Here is a 27,101-nt window from a genome sequence, read left to right on the forward strand (position 1 = left end):
AGACGGTTAGGACCACCGGAAAAATCTGAGATTAAAGTTGATTTGAAAAAAAGTTCAAATTCTGAATATTTCAAAATGTTGAGACTAAAATCAGAGGAAAAGTCGGGATTGATTTCTGTTTCTTCAGTTGCTTTTATCTTCTTCTGTACCAAAAGTAAGAAGTTGTTTCTAAAAATTCTCAAAGTATTGAAAGTAAAAGTTTTTGTTGATTGAAGCTCGACTTGGATCCTGAGTTATTTTCAGGGTTTTTTTTATTTTATTCGTCTTTTTTATCAGTTTTATTTCCATTCATCCCTTCTCACTGGTGGTTTTTTGTTCCTGTTTTAGGAGTCAATTTGTGAGACAATTTTGAGATTAATAAAAAACAAACAAAAAAACTTTAAAAAATGAATTTTGAACTCCAAAAGTTAAAAATTTGTCAGAGAAAAAAACTGAAATTTTGAGATTAGTCTAAAAAAAGTTCTAGGAAAAACACAAACATTTCTGAGCTTGAAGAGTAAAAAAAGTTATTTTATTTTTTTACTTTTCAAGTTCAGAAAACGTCTTTCTAGAAAAAAATGTGAAATCTCAGAATTTGAATTTTTTTTCTCACAAAAGTTTGACTTTTGGAGCTCAGAAATGTCCCTTTTATAGGACATTTTAGAGATTAATTTAACAATTTCTGGGTTTTCTTTCCAAATTTACTTGTTTTTTTGTTTTTCACATATTTTCTAGAAAAACCTTTGAGACATTCTGGGCTTGTGAAGCTGAAAATGTTCAATTTTTGGAGCTTCAAAAATTGAAACATTTCTGAGCTTTGTTCTTTCAAATTTACTCTTTTTTTCTGTTTAATGGCTCTAATGTGCCTCCATAAAAGTCTGAGTGGAGAAACAAATAAAAAGCAGGAGCCAGGATCTGTTTCAATCAAGTAATTTTCTTTTTCCATAGCTCAAGTTAAAATAAATTAATCTGGCTGCTGTTTAGGTAATTACAACCCAGATTTATGAAGCTTCGCTCCCTAAAACTGCTCCAGTTAATGTTACTCAATCAGTTAATTTAATAAAAACTGAAGCATTTGGAGGCAGCGAGTTGAGGGAATCAGTAATAATGTTTTGAAGTGCAGGGCTGGCAGTCACCTCCATCAGGTTGACCCCGTCGGTGACCCCTGACCGTGCCGGCCGTCCTGCCAGTGAAACGCTGCGCTCTGATTGGCTGCCCTCGGCTGCGGTCGTAAATCTGCCGCGCTGCGCCGGTCCCCGTCTTCAAACGTGCTGCAGCCGAGCCGAGTTTGGACCGAAATAAAAAAGCCACAGATCCATTTCTGAACTTTTAATTCCAAGCTTTTAGAACAGCTTGTTCCTGAGAGAGCCGTTTTATTTTCTGGAACGTCGCAGCAGGTTGGACTCATGTTATGAAGTGACATGATTACATGATGACATGATTAATGAAATTTCACGACTTGGTGGACTGTTGGATTCTGCAAGCTATGTTTAAAATGCATAACAGTAAATTACCAGCACATTTGCGAAAGAGATTTATTAAAAGAGACTGCTTTTATAATTTGAGAAGAGATTTAGAACAGAACTGAACAAATGAAAACAAGAAGAAATCCGTTTTTTGCTCCAGTTAATTATTTTTCATTCAGACTTTAAATGTGATGTTTAAGCTGCAAACCAATTAAATGAAGAGATTTAACCTCTGATTGATTCTAATAGATCCTGATTGACCTTTGACCCCAGAGCTTCAGCCTCCCTCCTAGATGAGCTGCTGAAGGCGACGTGGAAACTCGCTGCCTGCTCTGGTTCTGCTGGAGCTTTCTTCCTGTTAGAGAGTTTTCCTTTCCGCTGTCGCCGCATGCACGCTCAGTATGCACCTGCAGCCGTCCCGAGTAATAAAGTAATGAAGTCAAAATCACTCAGACTTCTGGTGGACAAGTCCAGAATAATAAATCTGGTCTGCTTAAGGCATCATCCCCCTTCCATCCTTCACATGTATTTAATCTACCAAGCATGGCGGTGGCTGCATCATGCTGTGGGGCTTCCATTGGCAGTCCCATTGAGACGTCTGGATTCGTTAAACCAGCATGTTGGATGTTTGGATCCCGGTTCCAGCTGCAAAAGGATCCAAACTGGTTCTGGAACGGATCAAAGCGGCTAACTTTAAACTAACTGAAGATTTGACGTCAAATTCCAGAAAACACCAGAAGAGCCTCGGATCCCAGCGGGAATGGACGGGATGCTAACGATACACGAACACTGGAGGCAGCATCAGAGAAAAACCTTCAAACTTCCTGTTTTCCAGAAGGATTTGTGACTTTTTTGTCGTTTTTCCTGGTTGTTGAACATTAAACTCCAAGCTTCCTGTCTGCATGCCGTCAGATCTCCTCAGACGTGTTTGAGTTCAGATCACCGGCGGCGTTCAGGTGATTTTATGGTGTTTATCTGCCTTTCATCTGGAAAGCAGAGAAGTGGCTCGTCAGCTTTCCACTTCATCAGGTCGTCACGTTCGGCTGCGCTCCCCAAACCGTCCTGAAAGCTGTTTCTGTGAGCAGACAGCGCGGCTCCAACAACAAACCCTCCGCTCTGCTGCTCATTCGAAAGCTGCAGGCGCGTCTGCTCTGTGTCACTCCAGCTGCAGGTCCGACCGGCTGTAATTCAGCCCACATGCAGAACCAGCAGCAGGCGTGGAGGCTGTGGGGTTCGCATGCAGACGGGAGACGTCACAGTTTCATCACATCGTTCCCACAAGTCTGAACCGGAAATGATCCGCGTCATCTTGGTAGGAAAACACACAACATGCAGCTGACCAATGGCTGCCACAGCAACAGAAACATACGGACACACTCCACCAATGAGCCAGAGAAATATATATAAACAAAATGGCTGCTGTCGGGATCGACCCGAACGAGACGGAGACGATGATGTCTGTGAACATGAAGAGTGTTTATTCACCTGGTTCCAGCAGAATGAGGTAGTAGCAAACATGTAGGCTACATTAGCTAAGCTAACTGCTAGTTCAGCAGTAAGTATCACTGATATTTATCTTAGTATTACACAGAGGTGAGAACTCACAACTGTGATGTAGTAACAGTTGTAATGTGAACGAGGCGAGAGCTGCTTCTAAGCTCGTGGCTTGTTTATTGTTGTCATAGCAACTCCAGAAAACTGCCTACCAAGATGGCCGTCAGTTACAAACTCCATGGAAATGTGTCGTCACATGAGAACTGTGTTGTAACTTCCAGGGTTTTTACGTGGCCACAGGGGCGCAACTACATATAATTCAGCTGGATGCGAAAACCTCTGGTGCAGCGCCCGCATCCGCTGCATCCGCTGCATGCGCCCGCATGGCATCCGCTGCATGCGCCCGCATGGCATGCGCTGCATGCGCCCGCATGGCATGCGCTGCATGCGCCCGCATCCGCTGCATGCGCTGCATGGCATCCGCTGCATGCGCCCGCATGGCATCCGCTGCATGCGCCCGCATGGCATGCGCTGCATGCGCCCGCATCCGCTGCATGCGCCCGCATGGCATCCGCTGCATCCGCTGCATGCGCCCGCATGGCATCCGCTGCATCCGCTGCATGCGCCCGCATGGCATGCGCTGCATGCGCCCGCATGGCATGCGCTGCATGCGCCCGCATGGCATGCGCTGCATGCGCCCGCATGGCATGCGCTGCATGCGCCCGCATCCGCTGCATGCGCTGCATGGCATCCGCTGCATGCGCCCGCATGGCATCCGCTGCATGCGCCCGCATGGCATGCGCTGCATGCGCCCGCATCCGCTGCATGCGCCCGCATGGCATCCGCTGCATCCGCTGCATGCGCCCGCATGGCATCCGCTGCATCCGCTGCATCCGCTGCATGGGCCCGCATGGCATGCGCTGCATGCGCCCGCATGGCCATCAGGTCCAGTTCAGTTCAATCCTCCCAACTAACATTCAGATCCAACGACGTCAAGTCCAGTTATAGGAAATTTAAAATCTATAATTTATCCATATTCATGGCGTCAGGAAGTCGCTGGAGCAGAAGGACAAACAAAGGCACCAAAATCCACTTTTTTAAACAAATTAGACTTTTTCACGGCAGTTTGAACAACTTAATTCTGATCCTTTCATCCAAACCGTCATGTTGCGATTAACTTGTCGAACCCGCAGGAGCAGAACAAACTCTGGAGACGGGTAAAGGTGAAGGTGATTTATTAAATACAGTGCAAACAGAAATATATACAAGATGATCCGGAACTGGGGCTCGTCTTGGTGGTTCTGGATCTCTGGGTGGAAATGAGACGGGTTAGGGGCGTTCAGAGGTCGTGGGAAATAACAGTCCTGCTAGAGACCTACATGCTGACGAGCTCGTCTGAGCACATGAAGGTGTACCATAAGGATCCGGAGCTGCAGGCTGGAACGAAGGCGTGAGCTTCACCTCTAGAGGGGGGACAGGTGAGTGGAGGGGAGGGAACCGCTGACCGGGGGTCCGCCACTGGCTGAACTCAGAGCGGGTCTCTGGGATTGAGGCCACCAACAGGTAAAATCCACGGGGTCTCGAGGATCTTGGTCAATATGCCGAGGTTCGTGGAAGTTGAAAGAACTCAGGGCTTCGCGGGACGACAACCTAGGAGAGGCAGCACAGAAGGAGATTACATCACAGGCCAACAGGAGAGTCGGCAGCTCCATCCTCACGAACTCCTCCAAACAAAGGTAAGTGGCAGCAGGTGGGCCGCTGCAGGTCCATGCCCTCCAGAAAGTCCCAGGATGCCCCCTGGTGGAGAAACTAGAGATGCCCAACCAGCCTTCCCCAAATCCTAACAAACAAACTGTGATTTGAGCCACTTCCATGTGTGGAATTAAATCGGTTACATAACCAGTAGTTCCCAAAGTGCTTACAGTCTGAAACAGTCATGTTGGGTTTTCTGACTTTTCACTCATGAAACGTCTTCTCGCCCTTCTCGGCTCCGACTGCCTGAAGCCCCCAGAGGACCAGACCGACCCGAACGGGTTGACAAATATGACCGAAGTGGAACATAAAACTATCCAGGCAGCATCAGGACAGACTAAAGTTCCTGTTCTCTAACGAAAGGCTCAGTGATGGTTATTTATAATCAGCTTCTTGCTGTTTAGCTGAATGGAAACTTCAGGCTGATGAACGTTGAACTGGTCTGGAGTCGGTCCCAGTAAAATGCTTCAGAGATCCCAGGCGTAAAACTGAAGACGTGTTGCGTTCGCTGCCCCCCTCCAGCTCCTTGGATTGCTCTTTGCTTTCGGAAATTATTCAGGAACATCTGCAGACTAAAAACAGCCGCTGCTTGTGAGAGGTTTTACACGGCCGGCTTATCGCCCCGCGGCGCTCAGATAAGCCCGACTCGCGTTACAGCCTCATGCAGGTTCCTCCTGGGAGCTTCACCCACTGGAAACCCGCCGGGCGCACGTCCCACCCGCTGTTGACGGCAACGCCATGGCAACGCTGTCAACTGCCACCAAGATGCCATCCAAGCCACGGCCAGCTGCAGTTTGACCTTCCAGTAAACCGATTGAAGGCGTTTTTTATCTTGAAGTGTTTGGCTTCAAGATATATACAAGAAAAGCCACAAAGTTTCCCTCCGTCGTTCAGGCAACGCGTTGCTGATCCGATCGCCGGTTCTGTTAATCCTCTGTTGCTGTTTGACCCGTTTGTTCTCTACGCCTCATTAAAATCTGAGCTGCAAACATCAATACTGGATGTGAAGGATCGTTTTTACAGTAATCAGATATAAAAACCCAGATAAGTTCGGGTTTGTTTCTTGTGAAAACGCTGATTTGATGTTCTCAGCCTGGATGAAATGAAATGAAAGTGAATGTGTTGCAGGTTTACGCTGCCGATAACGGAGTCAGCAGCAGGTTGACCAGATACTTCATCTCACTGTGATGTTAAAGCAGAAAAATCGTCTCATGTTTTTGAATTGTTTGGATTATCAAACATCCACCTGCTATTCAGAATCAGCTTCATTTGAGAAAACAAACCATTTTAAATGTAAAGATTTTCTTGTGAATATACAAAGTTTTTCTGTATAATCTGTAGCCTCAAACTGAACTCTGAACAGTTCATGTCCAGCATGTGTGGGATCTGCAGAGATGTTAGTTGCCCTTTTCCTGACCTTTGACACGTACAGTTCAGATCTTGTAGATGTTATGAATGTTATGACTCATGTCTCACATCGGCGACATAAAAGTCGTATAAAATGCAGCGTGGCTGTTCTGACTGCAGACATTTAAAAAGTACCAGGTAGAATCTACCTGAAGTGGCTTCGTTCTTCTTCTGCGCTGCGGTAAACCGTCCACACGGAAATCTGACTGCTTCACATCTAATCAGTAGCATGAAGGACGACGCAGAAAGAAACAGATTCCAGAAAAAAAATCTTAATTGAGCATCAAAACCTGCTGAGAGAAAGAAGTTAAAATGTAATTCATAACATCTACAAGATCTGACAGGTCAAAGGTCAGAGAAAGGGCAAATAACATTTCTGCAGATCCCACATATGCTGGACATGAGCTGTTCAAACATGTCTTCCTTTCTTTGCAAAAGCTCTGCACAAACATATTTACAAGAAAAGCTTCTTAATTTCTATCTAAAATGCAGATTTCTGTTTGCTGAAACTTGGCAGATGAAAATGATTTTAATCAGACGTGTAAATCACTGACGACTCTCCTGGTCGTGAAGATGGGATGCGACTGGACCTACCTGTACAACAAAAGCAGCGTTTTCAGGAATATTGATGGCATTCATTAAGAAACATAAACTCTGTGATTTGTTGAAGCCGTTTTTGTGTCGTCATGTTGAGCCGTTTGCATGCGGTGCGGCTGACAAATGAAGGCTGCCTTCGCCTTGGTGTGCGTGGGAATCCGGCTGCGAACGTGAAGGCGACCGGCCCGGTCCAAACTGACTAATCCCATAAACAAATATTTGAAATTTGCGTGGAGAGCTCCTTCACACGCGTCCAAACAACGTCTTCAGGCTGTCACGTTCAGCCCACGCTCGCGTCTTAAAACAAACATCTGCATTAAAATTCCTCTGCAGGCGGAAAGTCAGAGTTACATAAATAGATGAAAACAAACAGAAATGTCATTAACAAAGTGCTGCGGCCATGTTCTGCTGGAATAAAGAGCCGAACAACAACCTGGTGATTCAGTCAGAGGAAATCAGCTTCATTTAAAACCTGCAGAACAAAAACAGACGAGATGAACCAGAAACGACTCGATAATCTGCCTCTGGTTCAACCTTTACCCACCAAATCTGGACACTTTCTCACATCTAAGCTGTTTGTTTTACAGGAGGGTCTCCAACGTGAGGCTCGGGGGCCGTTTCCGGACCTCAGGATTATTTTCTTCGGCCCTGATATGTTTGGGCCATTTAAAAATAACACAGAATCACGGATCCACAGACAGCAAAAACTGTCTGGATGGAGCTTCCGTCTCACGACTGCTGACATTTTGTCACGTTAAAATATTTCTAAACACCAAAGATGCTTTTTGTTACTGAAGAAAAAATGAGAAAAATCTGAGAGTTTTCCGTAAATGACGTCAGTAGCAACAAGGGACGATTCCTCTGTTTTCCCAAACCTGAAGCTTTCAAACCGATCAGAACCAGACCAGATTATTCTGCACAGTTTGAGGTTAAACCCCCTGGTTCTGTTTGGTAAAACGGAGCCGTTTCAGCGGTTCGCGGCATTAACGCTGCCTCAGATGAAGACAAGCATGAAAACCAGAATATATGGACCGGTGGACTGCGGGCTGATTTATCCAGCATTAATTACAGGTTCCTCTCTGCGTCGTTCTCCGTCTCAGGCCGAGCAGAGACGTTTCCTCCGGGCTCGGCGCCGCTTCCTCGGTTTGACCTGAGCGCCGTCCGGCCGCCGGAGAGGTTTGAACATAAAACCTTTCCTCTGGACGCGAGCAGCTGTCTGCTGTGGGTGATTAAAGAGTTGGGTTTGAATCCTGATTTGGTCGGAGCGCCGCTGCAGCGGAGAAACACAAACTGGACACGGAGGCTTTGGCAGAGAAAATAATTACACAGTGAATTATTCAGACCTAAACATGAAGGCTTTCATTTTCTAAACCGGCTGACCAGAAGCCCAGAGCGAGGCGCTTCCTGGGGCCGCGCACCTGGAAGTGGCTCTGATGGACCAGGTACAGCATTTTATTTCAACCTGAAGCAGCAGTAAGTGGGGGAGGGGAGCGGGACGCTCAGGACCTGGTGATGATGGGGTCGGTCTCGGCAGCCGTTCTGGACCAGGACGGAAACAACGGCCGGAGTGCGTCGGGTTGATGACTTTGGATGAAGCGGCTGCGGCTCGAGCAAATGGAGCTGAAAAGCTTGTGGTGGAAATGAGACGAGAGGCCGGAGCTGCTGGACGGTTTCACTGAATCAGCCAGAAAAACACGGATCTTATTAATGAAAAGAAACAGAGAGTAAGGCCTCCAAACATCTCAGATCACCAGGAAGAGATTCCTCCAGCCGGGGATGTGCAGAGTAGATATGAGGAGTCAGCATCTTCTGCTCATTAGTCATACATTTATTCTGACTGAGGCTTTTAATCCAGTTTCTAAGCTGCTTTACTAATCCAACAGGGAAATTAAATTCATATTCAAGTTCTTCAACAGCTGATGCTTGTAGGCAGGAGCTCCTGCAGCAGTCTGTTATACAGCACGTCTGAAGAAGCTTCTGACTGAAGACACGGCAGCAGACTCATCTGTCTGCAATTTCCTTGATTTTATGAAGAGTCCTTCTTCATACATACATAGAGAGTTCACTGGAACCAGAAGCAGAACAGAACCAGAACCAAAGCTGATCCAGAACCAGAACCAGAGCTGATCCAGAACCAGAACCAGAGCTGATCCAGAACCAGAACCAGAACCAGAGCTGATCCAGAACAGAACCAGAACCAGAGCTGATCCAGAACCAGAACCAGAACCAGAGCTGATCCAGAACAGAACCAGAACCAGAGCTGATCCAGAACAGAACCAGAACCAGAGCTGATCCAGAACAGAACCAGAACCAGAGCTGATCCAGAACAGAACCAGAACCAGAGCTGATCCAGAACCAGAACCAGAACCAGAGCTGATCCAGAACAGAACCAGAACCAGAGCTGATCCAGAACAGAACCAGAACCATGCCCCTTTATCAGGTTGTTGAACCTTCTTAACTTCCTGGTTCTAAACTTTGAGTTTCCAGCAAAATATTTAGCTTAACTAAATATAATCATTGAAGTTAAACATTTATGTTGCTAACTAAATATCCACATTGTTGGTTAATTTGCAATATATTCAGCATCAATGTGGATATTTAGTGAGCAAGGTAAATAATTAGCTCCAAATTAAATATATAATTTGAAACTAAACATTTAGTTCAGTGCTACCTAGCTTAGCATCTTTGTTGCTATTTTTAGATCCTCTAAAATCAACGCCTGACGAGTTTTTTTGGGGATTTGGAGACTGACGTATAAACTAGAGGTGAGACTTGGTTACATTTTTAAACAAGTTACTTGCAGGGTCTGTAGTTAATTAATCAAAATCAGTCACATTTTAATCTAAAACTATATTCTGACATAAGTAACATTTTCAGTTGAAAACCATTTTTCTTTTTGCTGCTGAATTATTGAATAAGCAGAAATATTATCTCGTATGTTTCTGGTTTTTAATCTGTTCCTCTCCCGTCAGAATGGAGCAAAGTGTTTCGGGAAACCCTGTTGATTGTTCATTGAGCTTCTTTAGAAATGTAGACGCTGACATTAGCATTAGCAGTTTAGCATTGAGATGCTTTCTTAGCTTAGCATAGCTGTGCTAATAGGCTAACTCCTTTCAGCAGATCTTGAGCACACCAATAGTTTCCCATTTGGATCGTTGTTTACGTTCGTGTGTTGCTCCTATCGGTCCTTCCCCAGCAGCCTCAGTTGCTGCAGCACACGACCTGCTCAGGGAGGGGTCAAAGGGCACGTGTCGGCATGTGGGCCTGTTTTCAGCATTTAACTGCTGACCTGTGAGCCGTATCGCATCGCACCCGTTTAACAGGTCAAGACGTTTGGAACCTGGTGTGTTTCTGCTGGATTTGACCTTTGACCTGGTGGAGGACACTTGTTCTGTTTGACTCGCCAACAATAGGAACCTTTCATGGCAGCAAAGCAGGCAGAGCATCTGTTCCTGGTCAGCAGCAGAACCTGGAGACAAACCGAGTTTAAAACCAGAAACCTGCATTCTGTAAAGACAATCATCAATTATTTATGATGGAATATTAAAACATGTCAATACAAGGAAAAGTCATGAACATGTATGAAAATGTAATATCAGGAGGATAAAGTCATTTCCTGAAAACTCAAACAAAAAAAGCTATTTAAAATTAAAATGAGGAATGTTGAGCATGCTGTGAAGTTACTCTTTAGTTCTGGTTTATCTTCATCAGCATTAAATTATAATCAGCAGCAGAACTTTGAAACGATTGAGCAGTAACTCAATCCAAGATTTTTTCTCATGAAAACTTGCCTTCAGACCAAGTTTATGATTTTTTTCTGACAATATTGAGTTTTTACTCCCTGATAAATTCCCGTAGGATTCCTCATTTAAACTTCTGTCTGTCTGAGGCGACCAGAGATGATTTCTCTGATAGATCTGCTCTGGAGTCGGCCATGAAATGAAAGCTACACAGGGCAGCTACCTCCAGGTTTCTTGGAAAAACATGACTTTAGGTTTGCAGCTTTATGGCTGAATCTTTACGGGCCTTCTCGGTGTCGGCAGCGACAGCAACGTTTCTCCTTTCGCATGATAACGACGGATTTCGCAGCTCCGCTCAACCAGAACGGTATTCCTAAATATGCACAGAATGCAACCTTGTTAAATGAGCAAGTGAAGCATCGCCACGATCTCAACGTGATCCAGATGTTTTAGAAACCACATCTGGTCTCCAAACCCGGGGTCCTGTCAGGATATTCCAGCAGAAACTCAGATTGTGACGATGAAGGAGATGAGAAGTTGCTGATGGTACCGGCGGCCTCGGCAGCGGCGGCTCGGCGTTGCAGGTTTAGCTGCAGCAGATCCAGTTCCACGTGCGAGCCGCCGTCTGCTCCTCTCGTGACAGACGCTGCACCTGGAGCGCTGCCGTGTTGGCAAGCCGCAACAAGAACTGATGAGCTACTCTGACAAAAACTGCTGACGAGCTCAACGCTGTGCCTGCTGCACATGATACTCTGGCTTTACGGTTCAGTTCTGTTCTCGTTATTTAAACATATTAATTCTGCACTTTTGGGGAATTAATTTGCAATTTTTACCTCAAACAAAACAAACGTCTATTTTGATTAGAAATAGGAGAAAGTTTCACAGATTCAGTGAAGATGTGAAGAGACGATCACAGCAAGAATCGGTCCAGACCTCCTGCTGACCGTGGACAGTGGTGGCCACCGCTAGCTAAAACTTTAGCAATGCTAACCCTAAAGCGCTAATCATAAATATTAGCAATGCTAATACAAAAGTGCTAATCATAAACATTAGATATGCTAAGGAGCTGTACCAATATGTAATTTAGTGAAAGCTAACGATAAAGTGCTAACATCAATTCAAATTATATCTGCCATTAAGAAACTACAACCCTCAAACACAAATTTTATTTTATCTTTATAGTTCACATAATATTGTATTTATGTTCATATCTTGTTCACTGCTGTTGTTTTCTATTTTGTTCCTGTAGGTTTTAAAAAGTTACTGGAAAAAAAGGAGGAGAGGAAATGGAATGGTCTTACCCCCTTCAAAATAAGAGCATGAATCTAAACAAATTTTTAACAGTCGGAAACCAAAACTTCAACACAGATGTTTAACTTTACTCAACTGAAAGTTTATAAAACAGTCAAGTAGTTTAGAGCTTTAAAATTTACCTGTAAAAATTAATTTAAAGGTATGAACACTTAAGGAATGTTCAGGCGCTGCAGTGAGAAATTGTTATGTTATTTGCAATTGTAAATAAATTCACTAAATAAGTACAAAGGATGCAATGTTGTCGTCCACAGAGGAGACAGAAACGTGGCGCTCTTTCTCTCATGGAGAAGAAAAACGTTAGTCGGTTTTCAGACGCGACCTTCGGTGCCTGAATTTGGACAAACATCTACATTTCATTCAAACTGCCTCCATTTTGGATTTTATGGCTGCGGTTGCTCAGGCAGCTGCATTCCTGCTGTTTTTTGTGGTCCAGAGCGCCAGTTAAGCTAGTTCAGTTAGCATAGCAACACAGCTGCTGCTATGTTTGTTATCTGGAGGAGAATGTTGATTGCTCATACCTTCTCCGTCCAACCACACAGTAATCCTGTCCGTTTGGTGACGGAGGATGATGGCATGGTGCTGCTCATGGAGGGCAAAGGTCAGCGTGATGCAACAGCCGCAGCGCCTCGTTGTTCTGGGCGTCTTCATGGATAATATCTGGGAGTTTTGTCATCAGACGAAGTGATGCTCAGGTATTCTGATGTCATGACACTTGAATGCTAATCAGATTAGCCACGCTGAGCGGCGCAGCCTCAGGCAGTGACGACATGCTAATGACGCTTGTAGAAATTGTCTCATGAATAATTTGCCTGTTTTTTTTTCCCTCTGGATTAAATCATGTTTTGATAAAACGACTGGAATCGTGTCTGAAGGCAGAGAGGCTCTGCTTTGTTCCTAAAACCCTGAAGCTTTTATTCCTCTCTAGTTGGAAGATGTTCGCTTTGCAGTAAAAGCTTTACAAGTTCTGGAGCTGAGCAGAATCTGGAGGTTCTGGTAAGGCCCAGCTCACTTTCTTCATCAACACCTGCGGGGACAGAAAGCAGATGCTGCATCTGGAGCTTTAAGACCGCTTAACAAACTTGACCTGCACTTAATTAGAGAACAAAGTTGTTTTTTTAAGCATTTCTTTAATTTTTAACAGACTTTCTCATTTTGCTGAAGTGTCTGTAGTTGTTTTTACTGGGTCCATGTGTTTGACCCGAAAAACATGCAGAACTTGTTCGTTTAGTGTAAGACTTTGATTAGCCTGGTATTTAGGCAACACAAAAACAAAAGTGAGTTTTTACAGTTTTTTTTAACCACCAATACTTTAGATACCTTCTAAAATTGTTTATAATGTTTATAACACTAAATATACCTTTATCTGTTTTAATACATTCAGTAGAAGCTGTGGAAGCTAGCATCTGCAGTTTTCAGCCAATCGGCGCCAAGGAATTTAAATGGCGCTCCTGGATTGGTTGTTTTTCAAATGCCAGCCAATAGCATCCCCAGCAGCATCGCTTCAGTGTTTCAGCATTTAGAAAGTCGGTTTGTTTGGGGAGGTGTGAACTCTGGTTCGGTTTGAATCTAGATGTGAACGCCAAGTGGACCAGAGAATGCCCCAAAAACAGGAAGTGGACTACAGAGAAGGGCATTCTGGGTAAGTATAATCCATTTAGGGTTTATTATGTAATTATTCCAGAAACTACTGAGCAAACAAAGACTTGGCACTTCAGCTGTCAGTGGGATGTTTAACTACAGAACAATATTCATACATATTGAAACTTTCCAGAGTTTCATATTCCAACCACAAACCTCAATATATTTTATTTGACAAACCAACACAGTTTTGAACATAATTATAAAACAGATTTGAAGTGATTTGTGGATTTGTCCCTGGCCCTCCCTCAGTCTGATACCCATAAATTAAACCAGTGACTCCATTCATGCGCCGTTTCTCCTGCAGGCTCAAACAGGAACTGGATGCTATCTCCATGCTGTGATTTGAACAGATTCAGAGCCGTGGTGATAAGCCGGGGGTTTCTGTGAAGGTGAAAGCTGCTGGTTAGCAGCATAAAGGATCCAGTGTGAAGCTGATCATCTGAGTCTGATAACGAACATGATGTCACTCCGTTTATCAGACTGTAATATTTCTGCGTAAAAGCACTTCAACAAACTCAGATAAACCAGTGAGCCGGTTCTGCAAGCCTGACGGTCCCTTCAGCAAAAATCTGCATTTAAATCATTTAAAAATCAAACCTCCATCATTTACTGGTTCTCCTTCAGGTTCTGAACTGTGCAGACTGTCGTAGCTCTTTAAACATCCTACCACAGCACTTTATTCAAGTTGAGGGCTGGACTTTGACTAGGTCACAGCAGAACCTTGATTATCTTCTTTTCCATCCGCTCTGGTTTGGAGCAGTTGGACAGATGGGTTCATGTTTGATCCCAGAATATTTTGGTCTACAGATGATGAAGTTTGGTCCATCGTGGTCCATCGTCTCCGCTCCGGTCTCATCGACGTCCCACAAATCTTCTGCTGCTTTCCGATGCAGCTTTGCAAACCAAAGTCTGGCCGCCATCTTGTTCTTTGTCAGGAAAGACTTTCTCATTATTTTCCAAACAACCATTAAAAGTTTGGAATCTTTTGTGTCACGATTCGATTCAAAATTGATTTTTGATTAAATTTCATAATGATTTGTGCTTCAGTCTGCAGACGTCCAGATGATCCTCATGATGGACTCCAGTCTGCTCTGCAGGGCAGAAAGACAAATTGAGAAACTGAAGTTTGTTTTCCACTCCAACATTGAAATTTCCATCAAGGAGTTTTTAGCCATCTGACAGCCTCTGTAGTTATTTTGAGAATAACGGTAAATAATATACGCAGCTCTTTGCAGAGTCTGATAAACGCTCCATATTCATGTTCCCTGCAGATACAAAAACTGGACTATGAAGCAAAATTTCTGCATAAGACACAAACAATCATGCAACACTTTGCACAGAGCTCTGTACTGGAATTCACCAGGGAAGAGAAAACTCGGCGTTTTTACTGCTGCAGGTGAACCGTCCCTCTGGACCAGCAGGAGCTTTGAATCATGCTCTGGGTTTTGCTTCCTGAGCTGCTGACTTTTAAAAATCATCACAGTTTAAATCAATTCTGAATCGTGAATCTGTTTTTTCTGGCACACCTCTATTAGTCGTACTGGTTCAGATTCATGACCTTTGACCTTTAACCTGCTAACTGAGGCCTAGAGTCTGCGGTTTCTGGTCTTTGAAGAACGATGAGCTTCAGACGGTTTGGACTTTTTAACGCTGCGGATGTTTTTCCGTCTTGCATTGTGTTAATATTTTGGAATGTTCTCCGGAGCAACACGTTGCCAAAACTCCTGCCCCCTCTGGCAATAATCAGCTAATCAATGTGTTTGATCGCCAGCAGGCTGCTGCTTTCCGTCCGGATCCCTGAGGAAGCAGAACGCTGAAAGCGGTCGGATCCTCTCTGGTCATTCAGGAACCGAAACTCGGTGAGGTTAGAATCCTGATACTCTCTGTGGGTACGATGATGAGCGCTGGATGAGAGGAAGGGCGGATACCAAAAAAAGCATCACGATATGAAAATAAAATCATATTGGAGAGGAAAAACAGCAAAAGACGTAAGGAGGGGGAATGGAAATCTGGAAATGGAGTTTTTAAGTACCGAAGGAGGTAACGACACACACAAAGCGAGTTAACTGTTGGTCAAAACAAGCACTGGAAACACTGGGTGGAAAGATCCACAGCAGAGTTCTTCACCCACTGGGCCGTGTTTTTCTTTATCACGCTAAGTGAAGCTGACAGCTTCTCTGTATTGTTTTAGGAGAGTGTGGATCTGCATCCCGCAGAAACTGAGCGAGGGAACTGTTATCTTTAGCTGAAGTCATGTTGGGTGTTTTCATTTCTCCTTTCTGAGGACGCTGCCCCAAAGAAATATTGGCCAAGAACATTTTGGGATAAATCAAATGTTCTTTTTCCTTTTGTGGTAATAAAATCTAAAGCCAAAGCAGAGAGATATAGCTGTAAGACACATGTTTTACGTAGGACACAGTGACTCCAGCACAAACTGTGTTTTTGTTTCTGTGCTTAAAAAGGGTTTTATGTGGCATCACTGCCACTGTATCTACACCTAAACATTTGATTATCCATGTCAGCTGATATTATTTACAGTCAACTGTCTTTAATAACTAAGAACTGTTACAAACAAACCTTGCTGCTGTTCACCAACAGTAGATCTATATCAGTAAAGTCTTAGATGTTGCTACAGTTAGCAACTAAATTAATTAGCCATTAGCCATATTTGTTGTTAACAGTAGCAAATACAGTATGTGTAGCAACAGTTAGTGGCCAAGAAAATCAGGATAAGTAGCAAAAAGCTGTTATAAAATAGCAATATTGTAACAGCTGGTTACTAATATTTTCATGCTAAAGGTACTAAAATAATAATAGTAATAACTGATATGACGCCACTAAAATAACCTAGGAATACTAAAAATCTCTTGACATTGTAACATTTAATGACTAAATATCTTAGTTACTTTAGAAGCAGCTAGATGCTAATACATATAATTATTCTAAAGGTAGCTGCTAATATATCCCTGTGTAATGGTTGACAGTGTAGCAACAGTAGCTAACATGTCAGTTAGTCCAGCAGAAATTATGCTGAAATGTAAAAAATGCTAAAACATTAGTAGTGTAACAGCTGCCTTTTACAGATGCTAAACATTTAGCCATATTTGGCATCACAATAGATGGTGTCTGAAAATATCTGTTATTGTAGCATAAGCTAACTGCTAAAAACATTACTCTAACAGCTAGCAGATAAAATACAAGTTAGTCTAAAAGTTGGCATTTAAAATGTGGCTATATCAGTTAGCACAGCAACAGCTGATAAAATAACTGTGGCAACAAATAACCGTTAACAACAAGCTGCTAAAATATCTGCGTTGCAATAATTTGGCTACTAGAAATAACAGCAAGCATAGCAATAATAGGTAGTAGCAATAAAGTTGTTAGCTGTTCAACTTCACCTAACTGACCAGCAGTTAGCTCCCCAAAGTTAATTAGCATTGGAACAGTTAGTGGGTAAAAAACATCTGTTGTTGCATTACCAGCTAACTGCTAAAATAGTTTTACACATACAAGCTAAAATATCAATTTGTGTAACAACTGTTTCTGGTTAAAGAAACAGTTGTTACTGTTGCTTGAAATATCAGGTAAAATTAAAATGTGCTAAAAATCATACTCTAATTCAGTCTCGCTGTTAACTTCCAACTGAAAGTTTTTCTCTGATTCTCACAACAGAGACTGAAATATTCGCACAAATGCTTCAAAGAAAGAAGCTTTTGAGGCGTAGTGTCCAACCATGACAGGAAGCAGCTTCAGGTAAGCTAACTTTCCCTCACCCAGTGGCCAATGACAGTAAAACTGACTGAGATTTTTAATTTTTTTAAGTGCACGTCAGATGTTTACTTGGTAGTATGAGTGTTTTTTTAAGGAATTAGTTTTCTGTTCTGGGTAGAGGAAGAGTCTCAGAATGGTGTCTTGTTGTCCCCAATGGTGGCTTGTGCCAACTTGATTGTAGGAAAGATCAACAGGTGGAGACAGGAGAGCTGTAATACGGCGGTGACGGAGATCTGGGTCATTGCATCAGGATGCGGACCTTCTCTACAGGTTTGGGTTTTGGTTGGTAATAAGACCTGAATTCCTTCAGCCCAGATGACGTCCCAGAAAGCAGAAACCACTCCAGGGAATCACTGGTTTACAGTTCTGGGGAAGTGACTTGAAAAAGGCTATTGTTTGACATTATTGCTCACCAGGTTGTAGCAATGAAGCCCGACTAAGCAGATGGCAATCGCCATGGCTACAGTTTGGCCATTAAGGGAATGTCATTGCTTTGGCTTCCTTTGGGGACACAAAAGGCCGATGGACACAGTGAGTCGTGACTAAACAAAGTTTCTTGAAATTTGTTCATGTTAAAGAAAGAGCCACACACAGACCTCGCCCCCCAAACAGCGCCTTGTGCTGGACCAGCCGTGTGGTAATGTGGAACCAGGCAGCAGGAATTAACGAGCTGAGACGGAGGAGGGGCCGGACGACGCTGGACTAGCAGACAGTCAGGGTGAAGCAGCGTCTGACGGTCTTCACGTAACCCACGGTCAGACTTAACTGGACTCTTTGCTGCTGGACTTCAGTGAGGCGCGGATGTGTCTGCGTCGCTACGTTTAAAGTCCAAATTGCTGTGTGGTGAGAACATGGCTCCATGGTCCTTCTGATCCGCCCTTATGTGTTTGTGTGGACGTTCCCACTCTCCCAGAGTGAGACGGGGACAGACATGGGAAGCTCATTAATGTTGCAGACTTTACAGACGTAAGAAATGTTTGTTGGACTGCATTCGTTGAGGCTCTTCTTACCTGGCACAACGCTTTCCGTTAATCTCCATCAGGGATTCCTGACAGCTGCAAGCTAATAAAGAATTAGCTTCATGAAATATTTAGGCCTAACTTTGACTTGTTGTTTTCTCTTGTTTTATAATTGGTACTTAAAGCAGAGATCTGGTGTTCCAGTCACTGTTTCATTCATGAACTTCTAATGATTAATGATGACTTCCTGTTTTAGGGTTTGAATGTGACACATCACAGAGGTCTGTTCCTTTAGCTGCTCCTCAAAATGGAAAAACAAGAATACATGATATTCAGATGAGGTAAATTGATTTTCATAAGTCTAAAAATGACAATCGATGCTCAACCTGGAAATGTGAACTTTGTTCAGCAGCAAACACTCTGGTCTGATGCTGAGCATCGATTGAAGTTTATCGGAGGATCTGTGAAGCTTTGGAGCTTTTCTCTGTCAAAGGAGGAACCAAGACTCTGGACCGGAGGGATTGTCCATCTGTAACCAACAGAAACGATAAATGCTGAGAGCCGGTTCTGTTCTGTTGACAGGAAGTGTTAGAGGGGTCGACATATCAACTCATTTGTTTTTAAAACATCTGCAGTTTGTATTAGTTCTGCATCAAACTGCAAAATACTAAGCAGACCCAAAGAAAAATGTATTTTGTGGTGTTTAGTGTGTGCAGATGCTATGAAGAGCTATTAAAGCTTTTCGGTACACAATAAACACATTAAAGTGGTTCAGAAACAGACAGAGTTTCTGAACCACTTTCAGGTAAACATTCACCCTGATCGATCAAACTAAGCAGACATTGAATCCAACCCAACATTTAAGCGCTCAACGGGCCTTATTAATGACTTCTTCCATTAATACAACAATAAATAGCATCCACTGTAAGCCAGAGAACGAAAAAAGAGCAGCAGAAAGTTTACTGGCAGTTTACAATATTAAAAACAAGCAAATCTAAGCAAATAAGGCAGTAAATGTCTGTGGAAACCAGAATTCCTGTCACAGAAAACAGCAACATTATAAACTGAAATGTGTCACCCAATAAACAAGCCAGTTATGTCTGAGTCTGAGCCTGCTGTTCTCCCGAACGCTACAATAAATACAGGAGACGCTCAGCGCTGCGGCTGAACTTCATGTCATGTAAATTTTAATTAAATCCATGAATGGAAATAACTGAAAAGCAGGCTTTGTGATTTAAAGGGAATGTGTTATGCAAAATTCACAGTTAGTATGTTTTTGTTCTTCCATTTGTGTTTCTATTGCTCCTAGAAACAGCCCAAATAACAAACTCCCAGTCATTTTCTGGCAATAAGTTGATATTATTTGGTGTCTGGAAAATGAGCTGTTTCAAAAACCTCCAGAATGTAATATCAAGCGTTACCCAACCCAAGCTGAGTCGAGTCCGTTACCTAGCAACCAGAGCAGATCTCCAGCATGTTTGGTCAGCTGGTTTTACTGCTGTATGGTCTGCATAATGGCTGCTGGAAAAGACTAGTGTTTTGTTTATGACTTACCATCCAGAAACCACTTGCTGAGTTATTGTTGGTTGTGCAGGTGGCCCCACTAATGCTTTTCAAAGATGGACAGTTTAAACAGTTTTTGACGTAGAAGCCAGCTGAAGCTGCTTCGGCAAACATTGAGAACAAAACCAGACCAGAATGAGTTTTAATTTTCTGTTTAAATTTTTCCAGACCTCTGGACTTCACTTTGACCTGAGACTGAGATCAACACATGCTAAGAGTTTGTTTTTAACTGTCTGGGCTGGAATAGCTAGTCAAAGCTTCTTCAACTTAAAAAACTCTATTAATACTTTTGTTGATGCAAATTTTGATTCCCAACAGTCTCCATTTTATAAAAAACAGTTTAAAATTTTATAAATAAAATCAAGGACAGCTTTATTGACTATGACTGAGTGAAGACATTTCTTAAAGATTAGAGGGAAACATAAAGGATAAGAACAATGGGTGTGCTTGACAATGAAGCCAAGCAATCAGCTGAGAGTTAAGCTGGACTCGAAGTCGGAGGAAAATCTTTTCCATGTGAAAGTGGACGGTGGGATTTCTCCGTCTGTAAGCGTGTCAGACCAGTTTACATGCATTATTCCCAGGGGAGTTTGTGAAACCGCCAGTTAAATGCCCCTCGCTGTATTTCTGCCAGGTAAGTTTTAGCGGACGCTGTTTTTGGGATCTGATGTCGTGAGCGCGGATTACTGATGTGATTCAGCCCTATTTTAACAGCCGCCCGGCTCTCCCTTCACTGCCTCGTAAAACACGTACCGTTCCTTTAAAATATGTGGTTTCTGGAATTAATGAGTTCCTTCCTTTTGGTTTTGGTGTGATGATGTCACCTTCATAAACCTCGCCGATTGCTGGAGGTTGGTAGGAAAGAAATGGATTTACTGGACCTCCAGCGTATTGTTTTGTGTTTGACCGCTCTCCCATGACAGATTTACTCGGTTTGTAAATCAGAGACTGAATCCTGGGATGAAGGAAGTTCCTCTAAATCCCTGCTGTTCTGCTCTGTTAGCTTTGTTATAATTAGCTCTGACTTTATAGCCTTGTTTGTTTGTCTGGAGGAGGTTTATGTGCTATTTTGCATTTTATTTAGAAAATCCAGTGATTTTGATTTGAATTTTTTTTTTCAAAACTGATAAATCATTTCCAGATTTGCTCCACCTTTAGCTTGACTGATTAAATGATCGCTCAGTTCTCCTTATCGGTAAGCATGTGCAGGGGCGCCGCCAGGAATGTTGGGCCCCCTAACAAAAAGTTTGTTTGGGCCCCCCACCCCATCTCCTTCCTGACCTACTATTACTGGTTAAAGTAATGCATCATTCTGACCAAAACAACCAATCAGAACTAGGACCCTCTTAGCGCTGTCAATTATCCTCATTCACTCACTGCTAAATGTGCTAATGGGGGAGAAACAACTCATGATTACAAGAAACCGTTTATCTGCCGTCATTGGTAGCTATGCTAACTAAACTGAGCATTCACAGTTTGAATCTGCACAGCTCTGTGCTATGCTAGCTGATTAATTCATTAAATGTTAGTAAAAACGAGGCAAACATTAGTTTGTAGCTAAGCTAATTATGCTAAATGGTTGATGATCTCACACAGGCGACTGTGGCTCTGTGGGTACCGTAGTCGTCTTGCAATCAGAAGGTTGCAGGTTGGATTCCAGCTTCCTCCTGATGTGCCATTGGGCAAGGCACTTAACCTACCGATCTGCGTATTGGTGTGAAGTGTAAAGTGCTTTGAGTGGTCAAAAATGACTGGAAAAGCGCTACATAAGTTCAGTCCATTTACCATTGATAACCCAGAAGAAGTGGGTTATAAATTAACACTCTTGCCTTTTTCTTTCTCTCTCTTTTTTTCTTTTGAAAACCTGATTTTATAACTTTTCTTAGCAGCTTAGTAACTGCCACCATCGTTCGTGATTTCCACTGACTGGTGCTGACGGCGTCACTCTGAAGCTCCAACAGGATCGAACCATTTGACGCAGACAGGGGCAGATATGGATGTGTAGGAGAGGAAACATTACATTTTTACTGCTAAAAACAATCTTTGAAAATACAATATGATTAATTTTATAATTGACAGGGTGCTGATTTCTTTTTTATTTTAATTTCTATGAATAAAAAATAAATAATTAAATTGTGGAGGGCCCCCTGTTGGTCAGGGCCCCTAGAATTGTCATCACTTCCTATAGAGCAACCCTGAGCGTGTGAGGATCTCCTTCAGCTGAACAGATCTTCTGTCGGATTGAGTTCTGGACTTTGGTTAGACCTTTTGCTGGAGGACATTTTGTGGTTTTTAACCGTTAGAGGGGATCCACTGTACTCCCCCCACCAAACAGTGGCCATGATGTGTTTTTGGTGATTCTCCTTCAGTCTAAGATGTATAAAAGTTTGGACCTCAGCTTGATGGTTTTTTTTTCTTAGGGCGTTTTCCTGCTGATAGTCGGAAAAACTCGGTTACATTGAGGACCAAAGTTGCAACATTTCTTAAATTTCGAGCTGCTGTGGTTCTCTTTCTCAGTGCACCGAGTCAAAAGACCTGTTCCCCTCCTCGCCTGTGGGGGCGCTGCACCAAGAACCACTGAAGGAAGCGTCATGAAAACCTCCGAGGACACTGAACCCAACTTCCAAAAGGAAGAAGTAGAAAAGAAGAAAACATTATATCGAGGTTACGTTTTGGTCATACAGGTTTAAACAGTACACTATTTAAAATGGGGAAACATCCAACAGGTAATTGTGATTTTTGTTTTCAAGAAGAGACAGTAAAACATGTTTTGTTGTTGTGTCCTAAGTGCTCTGATGGAAGAAGGAAGTTAGAATGTAGACTTCTAAAGAATAAATTACAGTTAGAAATACAAGATGTCTTGGGGAATTCTTCTACTTCTGAATGTCTATGTTATTTAATAAACTATCTTAAGAAAAATAAACTGATAGAAAGGATATAAGTTTTTTTTATAGATTATATAAGTTGCATTCTGAGCCACGTTCCATTCCAGTAGGTGGCGGTAATGCACACCTTTAAGGCCCCGTTTACACGACAACGATTTCGGGGGAAACGGAAGAGTTTACCGAATGTTTTCTTTGACAACGGCACAGATTGAAAACAGCTTCCAGAGTGCGATGTTTCTGAAACGTACCGTTTTCCGTTGCCGTGTAAACAGAGAAAACGGATCTGTTTGTCAGTATGATGCAAAACATAGCTGCTTCCTACAATCCACAGAAGAAGAAGAAACTACTCACAATGCTGGTGTTATTGTTTCCCCATCAGATACGGTTCCCTCAGCGTCTCTTCACCGCCCAGGTGGCAAAATACACGGCTGCTTGTTCAGCCTCTGATCTAGAGAACTATGGACCAGCCCCGTCTCCAGATGAGTTTAACAGGGGGCATCGACTTATTAATACTTTATTCGCTGCCATCTTAACGGTTGTAACAGCTTTCAGGTACAACTCCTTTTTTACGCATGCGCACCTAAGTTTCAAAGAATCTAGCACCAACTAGTGGTGTGGCAGGACATTACACGTTTTCGATGTGTACCGTTACTGTGTAAACACAGATCGTAATTAGAACATTATCGTGTAAACGATCCAACAAAAACGGAACAACAGTGCCGTTTTTGTTGGATCGTTTTGTAAACGCCCCCTGAGTTGCTTGTCAACCGCCATTAAACAAGAAGAAGAGCCCAACTTCCTTCTTCACCGAACACAATGGAGGCGTCAGATTTCAGCGGTTGGAGGATTTCTCTCTTGTCTTTGGCTAAAGACCACGGTACATGGTAGGCTGTACAGTATAAGCAAGTATGAAAACAAACACCCTTATAATCTCTATTTGTCTGGGACAAATGGTTTTGAATTGTTCCCAACTTGGTTGTTTAGATTAAGCTAACAGCCGAACCAAAAATATTCCTCCACAACATGAAGAAAAGCTCCAGAAATTAATTTAGAAAAGAAGAAAGAACGTCCAAGATGTTCAGACTTTGATTTCCACGCCGTCAAGCCACCTTTAACCCGTTCTGTTGTCATCAGCGCGAACAAACTACCTCAAATCATGAATTTATGTCGTTTCCATCCCTTTTCTTTGATTCATCATCCAGCAGTCGGAAGGTATTTGGTTCTGATCTCAGCAGAACAATAATCGGCTTTTCCTGCTCATCAGTATTTAACGTGTCATAAAACCCGGCTCGGTGTTTTCCCCGAGCCGCGGCGCGGAGCGGCCGTTCGCCGGCACCTGCCGCTGCCGGCCGGCCGGCTAGCTCCGGGCGTGGCCGCGGCGGGACCCGGGCCGTCCAAGCTTTCCGACATTAAGCGCTTTATTGCGGCTGCTGGGGGATTGCGCTCAGGTCAGGAAGTTTTAGTGCAAACACATGAGGACTTGGCTGATGCACTCATCGGGGAGGCAGAGGCAACCGATTTGTCTGTTTTGTGGAGGTTTGGGGAATACATGAGCATTATTCTGAAGCCAAGCCCCGAATCTGGGCCCGGTTCAGCAGAGAGCCTCTGGAGGAGCTGAAGTCAGCTGGTTCATGTGATGGCTTGTGTTTTTCTGCCCTCTTCATGTGAAAAATGAGCGGAACCTAAAGCACTGGATCCGATTCGACTTCCTGGCTTTTCTCTGACCCGGTTCTGACCACATAATTCCAGAACCAGAGCCGAACCCAGAAACTCAAGCAAATAATCACAGCTAGCACAGGGCTGTATGCAGTGTTTCAATCTAAGTGGTTAAAAATATGAAACAGTATTGGAGGTTTGAATAAAAACATTTCTTCTCGTCGTGACGGTTTGAAGGATGTGAGGTTTTCTGATTCCAGGAATGATAATCAGAGAAGCTGGAATGTGTTCAGCTTCTGTTTCTGCTGATGTGATGAATTCTGCTTTCTGGGTTCTTTGTATTATTAAATCCGGCTAACGGCCATCTCTACCCGTCAATAAATTATATTTATTGACAAATATATGGCGTCGCTTGTAACAATACACAATATTTTACCATGTTATTAATTCATTTATAAAGGTCACAGTTTTGAACTAAATATTTAGGTCCAATAAGAACAAAAAACCTCATAAAGAAGGTAATAAGCAGGAGTTTTAAAATATGTATGGAAGACCCAGCTTTTATTTTGGTAGTCCATTTCCTGTTATTGGCAAGTGAAAATGCATATTCCATGATTTTTTTAGCTCTGAGCTAAATATTTTACTGCCTTGCTAACTAATTATTGAGTTTGATGCTAAATATATAAATATAAATATTTAGTTTGAAAATAAACATTTAATTTGCTAGCTAAATATTTATCTTCAAACTAGACATTCAGTTATCAAGTTAAACATTTAGGTAAAAACAACATGTAATTATTAAGCTAAATATCGCCAAACTAAATATTTATTTTCAGAATATTTAGTTGTAAGATAAATATTTAGCATGTTAATTAATCATTTATTTTGAAACTGTGACATTGATAAATGAATGAGTAACTTGGTGAAAACGTGACTTTGATAAACCCCATCATGACAAACTGAATAACCCAAATTATTATTTACAGTGTAAACGACAGACGCATATGATCGGTTTGTTTCCTCCTGCACCAGCCGCCATGTTTCTCCGTACCTGCCTGCTTTTCTAGATAACATTGTCGTCTCCAGCGGGAACACGGCCCACTGGCTTCAAACAGCCGTGAAATGGCAGCCGAGCCAGATAAGACCTGATTAGACTTGTTGGATTTGCTGCTCCACCTGCATCATCAAACCCTCAAACTGTTGAGCTTTTCATCCCTGGGAAATGCTGATGGTGCGTTTTCCTGCCCCTCCCTCAGCGGTGACCTCTTGTTTCTGAGCGACCGCCATCTTGTCCTCTTATCTGCCTCTGAGTCTCGGTGAACATGTGGAACCACTCGGCTCTCTCGGGGCCGGCTGCAGCGGTTTCCCTGCTGCCACTTTGCGGCTCTTTGGTTTTAACTTGTTAGAAATGTGTCTGAGCTGCTTCATTTCACTGTTACGTCCATCAGAATAAAACGAGAAAAGCCGTTCATGAGCTCTGGAATGATGGTAGAAACTTTAACACGCTGCTTCTGATTCGTTTTGGATGTTTGGTTCTGGGTGCTGTGCAGCTGGAAGGATTTTTATGTTCACATTTGTTGCTTTCAGACAGATGTTATGGTGCGTAACCGTGGAAACCAGGTTTTGTTTTCACAATGAGGAGGTTGCTGATTAGCATCTCAACAGCTCAAATAACCCCTGAAATCCAAATCCCAGAGGAGATGAAAAGGAGGAAGCTAAATCCCCTACTCCAACATCTCTCTGTCCGGCAAAAGAAAAGGAGGTGGATTAGCAGAGTCAGCCACCAACCAACCAAATGTCACCGTGGAACATCGTTTCTATTTTAGGACTCTGAGCTGTTGGCATATTAGCAGTGTTCAGTCAGAGGGCTCTTCAAAGTCATTGCAAGATTGACTGCTACTGGAGATCCTTCCTCCCCACAGAATCACCATCAACGACATTTTGAGGATATTTGGAGATGAATTATTAGGTAAGATGTAGAAGGAGCAGCTAAGCGGTGAGTTTTAGGTGAAATCTAGGATAAGAAGCGTCTGATGGAGACTCATTCCAGAGGGACCGCAGCTCTACTGCGTTTTGTTTCTGGTTTCCTGATCCAGTTCCAATCGTTAAGTGGCTGCAGAGATTCTGCCGGTTTCACTGCAGGAATCTCGACCCAGTTCTGGTTCTGTTCTCCAGGCATTGGGTTGAAAACAGAGATAAGAAAAACTTCCAGGCCTAGTTAAAACACGAGCTCTGCTGCTGAGAGCCGGTTAACTGCAGTGTTTTGAACCGAACACAGACCGATCAGCGTCTCTGAGGAACGGCTTCCCTTTGGCCAGAGGCTAAACATGAAGAAACTAAATTTAATGATGAATGTCGGCCTCTTGCTAACAGCTCAGGTCATGCTGATCGCTGCTGCTTTAGATGCAGCTGGAGGACAAACTCACCGCACTTTCTTCTTTTACTACTCTCCAATTTTCATTTTTTGCTGGCATTCCTCCTGCTAACTTTTAGTCTTTAGTTTTTTTTAGTTTTTTCTCTCTAGAAGCTCCAGCTGGTCTGGCGTTCCGATTGGCTGAGATATGATGATGTTAAGTTTTTACTTTAATGCAGAAATTCCTCCAGGTTCATCGTGGCAGACTGGTACTGAGCCTGGTTCTGGTTCTGCTGGAGCTTTCTTTCTGTGAAAGGGGAGATTTTCCTCTCCCCTGGCGCCTCCTTCTGGTCAGGAGGACTGAATGCTGACAGTGAATGATCCAATCCTGGGCTTCCTAATCAGGATCAGCTGGAACTTCAGAAAGTTTCTCTACATCTTCAGGCTAAGAGCAGCCGAACCGACTGCCATGTTTTTTAAAACACGCGTCCGTATCGAGCGCTAAAGTTAGCATGACGCTTTGC

At 43.1% G+C, this 27,101-nt stretch overlaps 1 long non-coding RNA gene across 1 annotated transcript; it reads right to left on the reverse strand.

The window, feature by feature from the left end:
* Positions 1-4,157: 4,157 nt before the first annotated feature.
* On the reverse strand, positions 4,158-5,569 carry LOC148160978 (uncharacterized). Its single transcript, XR_015762410.1, has 2 exons — positions 4,319-5,569; positions 4,158-4,248 (listed from the first exon to the last, which is right to left on the reverse strand). It is a non-coding gene; the product is annotated as an uncharacterized LOC148160978 (long non-coding RNA).
* Between the last annotated feature and the right edge of the window lie 21,532 nt (positions 5,570-27,101).

Source organism: Poecilia mexicana, unplaced genomic scaffold (assembly GCF_051168715.1).
Source record: "Poecilia mexicana isolate PSO_F unplaced genomic scaffold, ASM5116871v1 scaffold_2, whole genome shotgun sequence".
NCBI lineage: Eukaryota > Metazoa > Chordata > Actinopteri > Cyprinodontiformes > Poeciliidae > Poecilia > Poecilia mexicana.